Raw genomic sequence first — 13087 nt, 5'->3', positions numbered from 1 at the left:
CTCTGGGATTAGATGAAGAGTAAAATGAATAAACACGCACTTCTTTTATTTTTATTATTATTTTAATCACCTGAGGGTATGTTATTGATTTTAGAGGGACAGGAAGGGAGAGAGAGAGAATGAAACCTCGGTGTGAGGAACATCAGTCAGTTGCCCCCTACTGTGTGCCCTGACTGGGGACAGAACCTGCGATTTAGGGGTGTGCTCTGACAAGCTTTGAACCGGCAACCTCCTGGTGTATGGGACAGTGCTCCAACCACCTGAGCCCCCCATCAGGGTGACACATACTTCTTTCACATAGGTGGGTACAGAGTAATAGTCAACAATGAATGTGATAACAGTAATAATGAGGGATTTTGTGTACTGTAGTTGTGAATTGGGGGGGATAGAAAATTACTTTGAAAAAAAAGTCAAAAAAAAAAAAAGAAAATTACTTTGATATTCCAAAAACATGTTATCGAATCTGTTATCCAAGATGCAAGCAGACACAGGCAGGCTCAGTTATGGTGATAGTTGACCTTTGTTGGGGGAAAAATACTGCCCTGGGGGTTGTCTCTATCACTTTTCTATATTTTGCATGTTGTATAACATTTTCTTATAGTTGGAGGGCACACCATACACCTTCCCAGTTTTCATAATCTGACCCCGAGGTGGGTTTGTATTTACCATGGCCCACTTACTTCCCACTGCAAGCCCTCAGGTACTGTTATTAACATGATCCTCTCTAGTTGTGCAACTGGAGGCTGCAACCTCAAGGTTCAGTCAGGGCCAGGGCCGTAAGAACACAATGTTCCATAAATCCAGAGGCCAGAAAGAAAGAGTTTTACAAGTAAATATTTTTTTTGCCTCAGCAGTTATAGAGGGCCATATTTTTATAGCCACTTCAGCTTCCATCGAAATTAAGGTAGTTAGTGGTCCTTGTTGGGGTAGGGGGCGAGCACATTCCCATAATTAGGTTCTAGTGTTTATACATAAAATTCCTTTCTCAGTATTCCTTTTCCACTAATTTCTACAACTTCCCTTTTTTGGTTTGTCTTTTTATTCATTTAGCAATAATTAAATTATTAGGACAAACTATTTTCTTTTAACATCTTTTTTACACAATGGAATATTATGCAGCAGAAAGAAAAAAGGAGCTCCTACCCTTCACAACAGTAAGGATGGAACTGGAGAGTATTATGCTAATGAAGTAAGCTAGGCGGTGAAAGACAAATACCATGTGATCTCACTTATAAGTGGAACCTAATCAACAAAACAAACAAGAGAACAAAATAGAATCAGAGACATTGAAATTAAGAACAAACTGACAGTGACTAGAGGGGAGGAGTGGGGGAGGAAATGGGGGAAAGAAAGGGAAGGATGAATTCAAGGAACAACTATAAAGGACACATGGACAAGGACAGTGGGGGTGGGGATTGAATGTGGGAGGTGTGGTGGGCAGGGCAGGGGAGAATAATGGGAGGAAAAAGGGGACAACTGTAAATAAACAATAAAAAATTAAAAAAATAAAAATGTACGCATTTCTTTCTTTTATAATAGCATTCTTCTAAATTTCAAAAGAGGAACCATAAATAGTTTTATTGATAATACAAAAGTTTTCTTGTATACCTTAAGCAATTATTGACAATTGGGCTATACATACAAGGCTTGAGAAAAGCCTAAATAACAAGTATAATAATAATTATTAATAATAATAATATTAGCAGATAGGTAAAGACAATCAAACAAATAAAGTCCGCCATCAATTTGTAGGTATACCAGCCTATGACAGCTGTCTATCTCTGATGTTGGTGGCTTCTCATCCTGGAGAGTCTTTGGTCTGCACTGGAGGTGGAGGCAAGCGTCAGAGCCACGGCAGATGTCTATTCTCTGTCAGGCATCTGATGAGATCCCTTCCAATGATGTTGGAGAGAGCTTAAATTAATATATTTTCTAATGGACAAAAATATCCTTGTTGTAAGTTGTGGTCTTTGAAGTCTTCGTCTTCCAGCAGCACAGTGTAAAATTGTTACTATTGGTATTTAGCTAATTATTGATGGGGAAGGGGAACAAAGGGACTTAGACATTAAACTTCATAAACTAGGAAGCATAAGCCTGTTTGCCTCACCAGGAAGCTACAGCTCTTTACATTCCTGGGGATTGTAGCACTGCTTTGCCAAGGGAATTAACACTCTTCCCTCCCCACTTTGGTACCAGATTGTTGGGGAGGGGGTTTCAGGGGGAGATGCTGGATCATAGAGGCCTGTCAGCCTAAATAGGAGGTGTGGACCCATTTAAAGCCCATGAAAACTTGGGAAGTTGATTGGTCATTTTGAGGAAGCACCTGGTTTGTTCCAAACCCAAGCTCCTGGTTGTAAGCTGAGGGGAACAAAGAATGCTCTCTCTTGCCTGATGACCTGCGCTTGCATGGTGCATGCACTTGTTCTCTCCATGGCCACGTGGCCCTAGCAGGCTGAATACCAAGGCACAACAATGGGCCACAGCTGGGAACACACGCTAAACTAACAGAATGTTAGACTGGACTGGACTTTAACATGGAGCAGAAACTCTGGACTCCGGCTTTTGTCTTGGCCTTGCTGAGGACAAGACAGCCTTTTCCATGGTGTGACAGATGGAGATGGGACATTGGGATGTCAGGAGGGGAACCCCCTTAATTTTACGTCATCAACAGAGCTTGCCACAGAGCCACATCCTCCCATGCAGGTCTCAGGGAATTGTTTTCCTCAAGGTACTGCTAGAATTCATTCTCCACCAATAACAATGTTTGTTGCTAACTTATCCGTCCCTACAAGTTGGTTAATGAGCCTTTGATATTAATGCAGAATGTCTCCTTTTAGTAGTTGATTCACATGTCCTTTCATCCAGATTCATAGGGCAGCTGGTGACTATTTCATAACAAGAAAGACTATGCTTACCATAGATTCCAGGTTGAGGAACAGTGTGGGGAGAACTTTTAGCCAAGGGAGATTAAAAGCTTCTGAAAAAATACCTAGTTAAGTTTTAATTGTACCATTTATATGTTTCACCAATCCAGAGAATTGGGGGTGATAGGCACAATGAAAATTCTGTAGAATAAGCCAAATATTACAAATAGATGGCATTACTTGTCTAGTAAAAGGAGTCCTTCAGTCGCTGTAACTCAGAGGGAATTCCCCAACCAAGAATTAATTTTTTCTCTGATAATAATTTGCCTACCATTAAGACTTTGCTTTCCTTCAAGGGAATGCCTCAACCCATAAATCATAACTAACACATATTTGTATTTTGAAATGGTAGCATTTGGAAAAAATCTAATTACCATACCTCAAATGGAGCTAACGGAAGTGGGAAATTGCTTTGGGAGCCACAAAATGATTTTCCAGGGTTATATTTGAACATATGAACATCTGCTATACACTTTATGAGCTAAAGTAGCAGTAATATTATTCACTCCATGAAATCTTCTTTTAAAACTCTAATATTTTAGTTCTTGGACATGTGAAAATACAGGTAATTAAGCTCCCTTAAGCTCCCTTAAGCTCCCTTAAGCTCCCAATAAGATTGGTTTCTGATTGGGTCCAAGCCATACCTGTTTGCCTGGGACAATAGTTCCCCCTTTTTGTTGCTGTATTTTCTCCTGCAGCTTTCTGGTGGAACTATAAAGAAGATTTTATAAGTTAACTTAATAAGAAGTAAGGAGCATTCCCAGGTGGATAATTTGGCAGTTTAATGCTGCCTGTCTAGCTGTAGCATCAGCTAAATAATTTCCTTTTGCTTCTATGGTGACAGTTATAGAATGTTTAGGAATTTTAATAATTTCCAATTGTTTCCATTTCTATATGATATCTATTAATTCTATAACCTATTTTCCAGTCTTTGTGGGCTGTCCTAAGAAAATTAAGAAGCCTTGTTGCTTTAACAATATTCTAAAGTTGTGAACTGCACCGAAGGTGTAGCCGTTATCAGTGTAAATACTGGCTGTTTGATCTTTGGCCAGTTGACAAGCCTGAGTTAGTACAATTAATTAGGCTAGTGGGGCAGGTCTTATTTAGGTAAATGAGAACCTTCACTTATGTCCTCATAGAACTTATTGCATATCAAGCTGGGTAACATCCCTGTTTATTTTTTGAAAAATCCATCTGTAAACCAAATTAAATCAGTATTATCAATAGAAGTCTCCTGTAAACTATTCCTAGGAACAAGAAGGTGGTCAGTAAGCAAAACACAATAGTGGATGCCTTCACCCTGCAAAGAAGGTAGCAAAGTTGCTGGGTTAACATTGTTACTTTGACTTCAAGTAAAATTAGGTGCAGCAAGCAAGAGCCAGTCAACTGACAGCACATGCACAGCACCTCTTCTCAGTGAAGGTTTCAGAGCCAGACGGTGGTGGCTGTGCTTGGGGCTGACAAGGGTGAAGAGGATGGAGGATGTGTTGACCATGAGGCTCTGAAGAGCCTCATTGATGGCGAGAGTGGTGCAGGCAGGTCTAGTCTGCCCTTGAGGTTCACAGATGATACTTTTGATCCAGAACTTGCAGCAACAATAGGTGTTGACTTTAAGGTGAAAACAATTTCAGTGGATGGAAACAAGGCTAAACTTGCAATAAGGGATACTGATGGTGAAGAGAAGTTCGGAACACGAACTCTTAGTTATTGTGGAGGTGCATAGGGTCTTCTATCAGTACATGATGTCACAAGAAGAGACACCTTTGTTACACTGGATAATTGGTTAAATGAATTGGAAACATACTGCATGAGAAATGACATAGTAAATACGCTAGCTGGAAATAAAATTGATAAGAAAAATCATGAAGTTGATATTTAAATGAGGGCCTGAAATTTGCATGGAAGTGTTCCATGTTATTTATAGAGGCAAGTGCGAAAACCTGCAATGGTGTACACTGTGCCTTTGAGGAACTCGTTGGGAGGATCATTCACACGCCTGGACTGTGGGAAAGTGAGAACCAGAACAAAGGAGTCAAACTGTTACACAGGGGAGAAGGCCATGGAGCAGGAGCCTGCGGAGGTTAATGTTCTGTGTCATAAACTCTGGGAAATGCCATCTCTTGCGTATCTGATTAGATTGTGACATCTTTCTGTATATAAACTCTTACTGCTATTTTAGGGACCTTGCCATTTGCACGTATTTGTTTTGTATTGTGCAAGTAAATATTTTCAAGAAATCTCACTCATTGGCTTTCCCAGGTAAAATGTTATTGTAAGCACACACAGTTCGCAGTCTAAGGTTTTTTATGTCACATAAAATCAGTGTGCCTTTCTAAGTACGCTTGATTTTTTAAAAATCTTTTTAAAAAGATTTTATTTACTTATTTTTAGAGAGGGAAAGGGAGAGAGAGAAACATCAATGTGTGGTTGCCTTTTGTGCACCCCCATCAGGGACCTGGCTGACAACCCAGGCATGTGCTTTGACTAGGAATTGAATGAGCAACCCTTTGGTTCATAGGCTGGCATTCAATCCACTGAGCCACACCAGCCAGGGCACTTGATTTTATGATTTACATTTATCATGTGATTTTAAAAAATCCACCTATCTAATATATGTTGAGAACAAGGCCTACTTTTGATCTTCTTATTGCTTAAATACTCCTATCAATTACTGAATTAATTGGTAAGTAGAATTCCTAGAACCACTGGGAGATTACAGGTATCATCCCATCCGGTGAATTTCTTTAGGAATAAAGAAGAGCATGATTCCACAGCTTTCCTAGGATGCCTGTTGACAGATTCTCTTTTAGTACTAAGCAAAATTCTCTTTACAGGATACAGTCCAGGCCAATTTATAATTAAATCTCTGTCCTGATGATGTTTCTAAAATAGCATTAATATGTCTTTTTAATTTACTTCAATGAGTAGTTCAGTTGCTTAACTGGAGTTTTAATTCTGTGATACGTGTGCATTGGATTCATGACCCCTTGCACAGCACGTTCAGTTACGTGATGTTTGACAGAATGGCGATAAGGTTCTCCCTCACTCTGGTTTCAGAAGGACATGAATAGTGGGTTTATGTAGCTCGTGTTAGCACCTAACACTTGTCAAACCAACACCTTTTGCTGTAAGAGTTGGCAGTGTTTGTCTAGGTACCTCTCTCCACTGAAGCCTGTGTAAAGTTTATGAATGATTGTATCTTATGACTTCCATAAATTCCGTGTTGATATTAAAAAACCTATGCCTGGGCAAGATGGAGGAATAGGTGGACGCACCGTACTTCCTCCTACAACCAAGATTAGAAAACCAATAATTTACAACAATAATTTACTATCAGAATAACACCCAGATCCGGCAGAGGATTTATCTGAATGGAAGTCGGGCAGCCAAGAAGTTGAAGTAGACGCATTCATCCGGACTGGTAGGAGAAGACCAGCCGGGCGGGCGCGGGGCTGGCGCGCGGAGGTCGGGGAAGGTTTGGCGCGAAATCAGCGCAAAAGCCATCGGACGCGCAAGAAGGTAGCGGTGATCCCTGAGTACGCAAGCTGCGGCTGGCAGACCCAGAGGGGCAGCGATTGTGGACCAGGGCAGAACTTGCGGCCCGGAAGCCCAGACAAGGGTCTGAGTCCAGGGGAACGGAACTACCGCCATTGTTTTCTCCCGCCCCGCTCCCGCCCCCGCATATAACGTCATAATCTAGCGACGGGGGCGCCCAGCCCCGGTGAACACCTAAGGCTCCGCCCCCCACCGTAACAAGAGCGACCAGACCGGAAAAAAAAAGGAGAGGCAGGGGAAAAAAAAAATATGTTTTCAACAGAGCAGATCAGTCCCCCGGGACTCATCCTTTTGAGCGACCAAGAATTAGCCAATCTATCAGATGCGCAGTTCAAAACACTGGTGATCAGAAAGCTCACGGAACTGGTGGATTTTGGACGAAATTTAGATGAAAGAATGCAGATTACCATAAAACAGATGCAGGAAGACATGCGGAGGAGAGCCAATAGTGAAAGGAAGGATTATGAGTCTCAAAACAATACAGTGGACCAGAAGGAAGATAGAATCAACCAAGCAGGAAAGCATGATGAAATAAGAATTCAAAAAATTGAGGAAAAGATTAAGAGCATCCAAGACACCTTTAAACGTTCCAATATCCGAATTATAGGGGTACCAGAATCAGAAGGGGAAAAGCAACAGATTGAGCACATATTTGAACAAATAATAAAGGAGAACTTCCCCAATCTGGCAAAGGGAACAGTCTTCCAAGAAATCCAAGAAGCTCAGAGAGCCCCAAGGAAGTTGGACCCAAGAAGAAACACACCAAGGCACATCATAATTACATTAGCCAAGGTAAAAGTGAAGGAGAGAATCCTAGAAGCAGCAAGAGGTAAGGGGACAGTCACCTACAAAGGAGTTCCCATCAGACTGTCAGCTGATTTCTCCAAAGAGACCTTACAGGCAAGAAGGGGCTGGAAAGAAATATTCCAAGTCATGAAAGACAAGGACCTACATCCCAGATTGCTCTATCCAGCAAAGCTCTCATTTAGAATGGAAGGGCAGATAAAGTGCTTCTCAGATAAGGTCAAGTTAAAGGAGTTCATCATCACCAAGCCCTTATTTTATGAAATGCTAAAGGGACTTATCTAAGAAAAGAAGATAAAGAAAAGACATGTATAGTAAAAGGACAGCAAACTCACAAATATTAACAACCACACCTAAAGCAAAACCAAAGCAACTAAGTAAACAATTAGAACAGGAACAGAACCACAGAAATGGAGGGCACATGGAGGGTTAGCAGCAGCGGGGTGGGAGGAGGAGAGAGGGGGAAAAGGTATAGAGAATAAGTAGCATAGAATGTAGGTTGAAAATAGATAGGGGGAGGGCAAGAATAGTACAGGAAATGTAGAAGCTAAAGAACTCATAAGTATGACACATGGACATGAACTAAAGGGGGAAATGTGGGTGGGAGGGGGGTACAGGGTGGAGGGGAGAGAAGGGGGGAAATGGGACAACTGTAATAGCATAATCAATAAAATATATATATATATATATATAAAAGAAAAAAAAACAAAAACAAAAACAAAAAAAACCTATGCCTGTGTTTTGAGGGTTGGGAAAAAATCCCACTAAATGACAATTTAAGAAAGACACATTGCTTCCAGATTTTGATTGTGTATGGGAAAATACTGTTGCAGTGAAAATCTTGGTAATTTATTGCAACAAGTAGTCAATATACCAAAACTGACTTGTATGGACTAATACATCTTCGCCACAGTGTTCAAGTTTCTATCCTCTAGCTCTTGTACACTGTATATATATATTTTTTACTCATACATTATTTAATTCACATTGAACTCTGCTACTTAAGCCTCCAAATAAGTAATTTGTCTTTTCTGGCAGGTCACTATAATACCAGAAATAAAACAAATTCCTGGGAAGTTTGTTCTCTGTATGCGGCTTCAAAGGATAAGCATTTTTGTGGGTCCTCTTTATAATATCTGTGATAATGGATTTACTTTAAGTTGGCTTCTTCCTGAAATGTCCATCTTCACATAAGAAAACCTTATATTCTGCTTGGTTCACACTCTTTAGGCTTCATTACATGCAATTAAAGGTTTTATGCAGTATGTATGTCTTTACCAAGTACAAAAACATTTGCCCTGGCTGGTGTGGCTCAGTGGATTGAGTGTCAACCTGTGAACCAAAGGGTTTTGGATAGGATTCCCAGTCAGGGCACATGACTGAGTTGCAGGCCAGGTCCCCAGTAGGGGGCGTGCAAGAGGCAACCACACATTGATGTTTCTGTCTCTTTCTTCCTCCCTTCCTCTCTCTAAAAATAAGTGAAATCTTTAGCCCCAGCTAGTGTGGCTCAGTGGATTGAGCACTGGCCTGTGAATCAAGGGGTCACTGGTTTGATTCTCAAAGGCACATGCTTGGGTTGTGGGCCAGGTCCCCAATGGGGGGCAGGCGAGATGCAATCACACATTGATGCTTCTCTCCCACTCTTTCTCTCTCCCTTCCCCTCTTTAAAAAATAAATAAAATCTTAAAAAAAAACATTATTGATTTTATGTTGGAAAAAGTTAGCTAGCACATGTACTTAAGATTTGTTTGTGTTACACTAAAACTGTAGATTTGTATGTTCATGTAGTGTCTGTATTGACAAGACATTTCTGCTTATTGCTTTTTGCTTTTGGAGCTATATAATAAGCTTTTTGTACATTGGATTATTGCCCTGATTTGGTCAGAATTTGGATACATATTAGTTACTTAAGTTTTAGAAATGAATTTTGTTTTATTTATATTGTAACTTTTTATAGTTTTTGAATACATATAGCCTGCTTTCCTTATATGAAAAAAGAAGTGTAGAATGTGACGAGAATCCAATGGAAACCCAATGGAATGAGGAACATAAGCACAGGAGAGCCCACACTGTCTTTTTGGCTCGAGCACACTGCGTGTCTACAGAGAGACGGCTGTCACATGGGAGGCAGCCCTTTGCCTACTGAGTCTCATTGCTGACTATTATATGATCTGTGTGTTTTGGAGTTAAAACTTCTAAACGTCTTTCCTTCATTTTTTATGTATAAAAAGTTAAATGTTTATAATTAAGGTATCCCAGAGTGGGAACTTTAGATAACTCTCTGAAGATTTTACAACTTGTGCCCTGGCTGGTGTGGCTTAGTGGACTGAGTGTTGGCCTGTGGACTGCAAGGTCTCCAGTACAATTCCCAGTCAGGGCACATGCCTGGGCAGTGGGCCAGGTCCCCAGCTGGGAGCGCACGAGAGACAATCACACATTGATGTTTCTCTCCCTCTCTTTCTCCCTCCCCTCTCTCTAAAAATAAATAAATAAAATCTTTAAAAATATATTTTTAAAAAGCATGTCAATGTGAGAGAGCAGCATTGATCAGTTACTTCCTTTATGCACCCAGGTCAGGAATTGTACACGACTGGACCAGGAATCAAACCTGTAACCCAGGCATGTGCCCTGACAGACAGTTACAGGAGGATGTCTCAACCAAGGAGCCATACCAGCCAGGGCAGCAGCCTGTCTTAGACAGCAGGGTAAACAGAATCAGAGCCTGCCCTTTGATATCCTTTGTCTTTTTATAGCTGGCTGTTGTAATATGTTAATTGTGTTCTACAGGGAGTCTAGTAATTTCCTAGATCATAAAACTAAACCACCCATGTATTGGATTAGAGTGGAATCTCAAGGAAATTTAACATCATTTAAATCAGCGTTTAGTATCTAAGACAACAGGTAGGGACTCTCCATATACCCCTGGGGCATTACCATCCAAGAAAATTTGTAATCCTCCCAGGTGAAAACAAAGAGGTATTTCTGTCTTTTTTTTTATAGTAAAACTAAAAAGGCACTACATAAATCTATAATTGAAAAATATAGGCAGTCCACAGGAATACCTGATAATAGGTTATGTGGATTTGGAACTACATTATGTTTGGGAATAACTACTTACAGCTATGAGACTCTGAACAAATCTCAAATCTCCACCCTTTTCCACTGAGGTGTTTTTTTTCCCCCCTGGAAGAGTAGAAGAATTACAGGGGCTCATACATGGAATTATAAGCCAATTTTTAAAAAGTAATCTTGCATATTGGGCTTAACTCCAGCTAGTGCATAAAGGTGACCAGTAGACCTGATCACTGGAAAGGCCTGAGGTTGCATTAGAACATCCTGTAACTACCCTTCAGGCTCAAGACCACTTTCCTCTTGTAGACATTCCTTTACAATGGTCATTTTCCCTATTGGTTAAGTGTCTGATTTACTTACTTCCAAATGCATTTCACCCTGTTGGAAAAAGTATATGTGGGTGTCATCGGTTTAACAAAAAATCTTGCCCTATCAGGTGAATTAGAATATGTATTGCCCCTGAACATTCCCTAGTTGAAAGGGGACAGGTTCTGATGTAAAACAGTCATTGTTTGATAAAATATCCCTCCTGTTACCAAACAGAGTGGGATTCAGCCACCTGCCACCGATACAGACATAACACAAAGATTGATGGGGAAGGAAAAAGATCTCATTAAAGTGTTGCCCAATTTGGGGGAGCTGGGGATCCTTTGGCCTCAGGCTCCTCTTTTTTGCAAAACATAAAGAATCCAACCACCCCAGAACCACAGAGTCTAGAAATCTCACTTCATTTTTTAAGATTAATTAATTAATTCTTTTATTGTTCTATTACCATTGTCCCAATTTTCCCCCACCGCTTTCCCCTGCCCCACCCCCACAGTGGGTCTCCACCCTGCTATCCATGTCCATGGGTCACCCACGTCATTCTTATCTGTCTTTTTGGGGTCTGAGGCTGGTACATGAATGGCTCTCCAGCCTCAGGCTCTTTTCTTGGAGTGTGCACTGGTGGAGCTGGCACTGCCAGCACCTCACTGCAGCTTTTTTTCCACTCTGGGGCCTGGGGCCACTGCTGACTCCTGTGTGCAGGGGCTCCATCTGTGGGGCCCAGCGTCTGAAGCTGCTTGCACGGCCAAACAAGTGAGTGTCCTGGCCTGTATGTTCATGCACTGATGTCAGAGTGAGCGAAGGGGTGCAGTCTAGGACCCATGGGGCGTGGAGCTGCAGTGCCCAGCAGGCCACCACCAGGGCACCTGTCCCTGGGGTGTGGCCCAGTGTGTGGGACTTGGCCTGCAAGCTGCTTCCCCAACCAGGCAAGGGAGGAGTGCAGAAGGGCAAAAAGGGGCCAAGTCTTTGCCTGCCCTTTGTTTAAATCTTTGGGCCCAAAATCCTATCTGCTCCAGAAGTATCCTACTCATTTAGCCAATCCCAGCTAGACTGGCAGGCATGCCCCTCCTCTTGTCGCTAAGTTAATTTCCACAGTACACTTGTGTTCCGACCTTTTTGGCCTGTGCATATTTTGTGCAAGCTTCCTGCTGCTGTGTCATGAGTCACGCTGTTTTGTTTACCTCTATCCACAGGTATGGAAATTTATCATGAACTGGCCGCAGTGTTAGTCTTGGCACCTCCAGTCCTTCCCGATGTCTTCCTACTTCCCAGCAATCTCACCACATTCCCCTGGAACACACTGCCATTTTCACAGAAGCTTTACTCTAGGGAGGAGGCAGTTTAGTTGGGTGGGTACATAAAGTAGCCCCAGTATCTACAGGGGTCTTAATAGTTTCCTGTTTTCATGGTAATTTTAATTTCTACTAAACTGTTAGTGAGAAGAAAGGGAAACACCCTTTCATAGTCCTTGAAGCAACCACATTCTTGCTTCTGATTCTTTTCTCCTACTAAGTTACATTTCAGTTTTCTATAATCCTTCTTAAGGTGAACAGACTCCTCCACAGGAGTTTCCCAGTGGAACTTTATTTACTTACTCTGCTGCTTTCGCTCCCAGAAACCAGTAGGTATATTAATTGGAACAGGTCAAAATAGGCAGGGTTACATGTTCTAACAGTTACTTTAAATTTCGTTGTGAACCATCAGGGACTTGGAGAAAATCAGAAGAATTTTTAGGTAGATTCCTGAACTTCCTTCTAGATGAAGGAACATATACCATTTGCTTATTCCCCTCCTCCTGACCAGCTTTTCTCCAAAGGGAGCTGCTAGAATTCCTGGATTATCTTTGTCTGAATTCCTGTTCTCATTTTCCCCTACGTCAATAGGGAGTAGCGGTGGATAGTTGAGATAGAAGGAGAAAGAAGAAGGGAGGGGAAGGGCAAGTCCAGACAAGGAAACTCTGAGAGCAAAGAAGATAGTGGAGAAAATGTAGAAGGGGAAGGAATGGGGTGTGGACATTTATTAGCTTCAGAAGTCTTTTTTTTTCCAGGAAATAAAAAAAAGTTTATTTATCAAGATTACTTGCTCAGTAAGACTTGTTTCAAGACATCTCATTACATTGTGTCCATCAATCCAAAACTTGTAAATTTAGTTCAATTCTAACCAGTTCCCCACCTTGTAAGATATTGATTTTTTAAATATATTTTATTGATTATGCTATTACATTTGTCCCATTTCCCCCCTTCTCTCCCCTCCACCCTGTACCCCCTCTCCCACCCACGTTCCCCCCCTTTAGTTCTTGTCCATGTGTCATACTTACGAGTTCTTTAGCTTCTACATTTCCCGTACTATTCTTGCCCTCCCCCTATCTACTTTCAACCTACATTCTATGCTACTTATTCTCTATACCT

The 13087-nt window shown here is 41.4% G+C and overlaps 1 pseudogene; it reads left to right on the top strand.

Annotated features, from left to right (window-relative positions):
* The first annotated feature begins 1160 nt into the window (after positions 1-1160).
* On the top strand, positions 1161-5058 carry LOC114511358 (annotated as a pseudogene).
* The last annotated feature ends 8029 nt before the right edge of the window (positions 5059-13087 follow it).

This window comes from Phyllostomus discolor, chromosome 12 (genome assembly GCF_004126475.2).
Source record: "Phyllostomus discolor isolate MPI-MPIP mPhyDis1 chromosome 12, mPhyDis1.pri.v3, whole genome shotgun sequence".
In the NCBI taxonomy this organism is placed as follows: domain Eukaryota; kingdom Metazoa; phylum Chordata; class Mammalia; order Chiroptera; family Phyllostomidae; genus Phyllostomus; species Phyllostomus discolor.
This window is presented reverse-complemented; position numbering and strand designations above follow the sequence as displayed.